Here is a 2,557-nt window from a genome sequence, read left to right on the forward strand (position 1 = left end):
GTGATATACAGAAATCTGGCCAGTAATACCAGTTTCTGCATGTTATTCCCAATTCCACGTGGGACTATAGGAGTATAATTTGTAATTCCGCGGTAACATGGGTTCTGGTATTACCGATACTCAAGGTACCAGTAATGCCATGTTCGATGTTGTCACCCGAAATTAAAGCCACCCTCATAATGAGGGCGATGTTACTTTTGCTGAAAGAGGCCTGCTCGTGATTTATAGGAAGCCTTTGTGTTTATAAATTTGTGTTGGCGCTGGACTGTGACGAGCAGGCGACTGTTTAAATTAGGTGACTTAAATAGGCACTTAATGTAGATTTAAAAAGACAGTTGTCGTATGGTAATTAAATATCAACTGATCGCTGAACCGTTTTGTGTAGTTATTGAAGTTTGCTAATTATCCGAGTGATAAATCAATTTACCATGTAGTTGACTGCCATTTGCATCAGCAATAAATCTGTAATTAGCTTTTGTATTAGCATAGTGCTAGTTTATTTGCCAAATGAATATATCTCCTGCCCTTCTGCAAAGAATGAGCTCTTTTTTTCTAATGTTCCTTGAGCTAAAGCGTTGACTCTTGTGAATGCGCGGCTGATGCTTTTCAAAAGCTCTTACGTTCCCTGCTACAGAGAGCAAAACAGACCCATGGAAACTGCCGAAAAGTTTTCAACCAGCGTTCATATTTGTACTGACAGCTCTCACATATGTGCACTATAATTCCCTTAGTTCAAATGTAAGCAATTACACACATTAATCATAGCAAAAAAAAAATACATTGCGAAAAACTGCGATTTAAAGTAACACTTTTTATGGAATGATGTGGTTATTGAAATATTCTGCTTTTGAAAATAATGACTTTGAGCTTAAGATGCTGTAGTGTGGGCACTCCACTTGAACTATGTCCAACACTTTTTCCAAGGAAGTGTGAGTGGTTGGCATACATAATCAGTCAGTTAAAGAATTTGCTTTGGCTTGAACGCACATCAAATTTACAGTCTCAATACCTTGTTTCAATGATGTCCTTCATTAACAAATACATGATCGTAAAATTCACAATTCGCTAAACACTCAAATAACTGACATAGAGTGCTGTTACATCTTTTAATCAATGCAAAGCAAGTACAATATTAAAGGTATTGGAAAAGGAATACTGTATGTCATATATTCAAATTGTATAACCACATGGCCCTCTGTAGAAGTTAACGAGGCCTTCTTCCCCTCCAAAAACAATGTGTTGGGCCATTGGATGAAACAACAAATCACTTGATGTCCTTAAAGATAGTGTCTTACAGTAATAATAGTGTTGCTGGAAATTTGGAAATCGATATTAAATCTTGCTGATAGATATATCAGTATGAAAAGCCTATTGATCTTGGGTTCCTACTGGCAAGGCAAAATGTATTCCCACCTCTGCTATGCCAGTCACTTGTGTAAGTAGCATAAGAAGAGGACTTGGGTGGGGTATCATTAGAAAATGAGCACCAACTACACACTTGTTAGATTTTTTGGAGAGCACCTGTCTCTAGGCTTTTTAATGGTAGCTGCAGAAATATTTGATGGGTTAGTGGCAGATGCCTTTGAATGATTTGGAATGTTGGCCGTCCATGCTATTCTTGATGACACACTATCCCACACAGTCAAGGGGCCTATAGACATTGATTGCTGCATACTCAAACATGAGTCTTTTGTATCTAGATTACCCAGATGATCGCCTGTATCCTAAGCGTGGAGCTTTCAGTGGAGGTCAGGAGTCTCCACTATCTGACGAGCTAGTTCAACAGTAGACACACCGGGGGATGGAAGGTCAGTAATCATAAATGAAGTCCTCTGCAATTTCCATGTTGATTGGCACATGACGTTTGATGATTCCATGAAGTTTAAATCTTTATTGATTGGTGAAGAAAGCTTACAAAATCATATCTAGGAGCTCTGAAATAAACCTTGGTTTTGCACTTTGAATTGTTGTGATGTATCACTCGTATGCTGCTAGTTCTTATTTTTATATCTTTCTAGCTATTCTATGTCGCAATTTTAAGGCTTTTAATGACATAGGGCCATATGTATCAAACTCCCTTTTTGTGATTCCCAATTTGCGATTTATAGCGAATCGCAAACTGAAAATTGCAAAATTGTATGTAAATAAAAACTCGCAATAAAATAGCGATTCCGTAAAAATCGCTATTTCAAGTGCGATATGCCAAATAGCGATTCCTTAAATAAAAAATCGCAAAATAGCGAATTTAGCAATTTTGAGAAATGGAAACTCAGGTGCAGCTTGTTGACATCACAACCAGAAAGTGTGACTACTCATCCTGCACCTGAGTTTCAAAAGCACAGTGAGAGGCTAGGAGTTGAGGTGAGGCATCACTGCAGTGCTACACACAATGGCAGAGATTGGAGACATGGCCAGCAAGGACAAGCACCAGGGGGAGACACCCAGAAAAAAAAAACACAAGTTCTCAGAAAGTGAGCTGGAGGTCCTAATTCAGGAGGTGGTTGTTAGCCATGAGCTCCTCTTTGGCAAGAAGTCACTGTGTGTGCCTGTGACACGC

Source organism: Triturus cristatus, chromosome 3_2, assembly GCF_964204655.1.
Source record: "Triturus cristatus chromosome 3_2, aTriCri1.1, whole genome shotgun sequence".
NCBI lineage: Eukaryota > Metazoa > Chordata > Amphibia > Caudata > Salamandridae > Triturus > Triturus cristatus.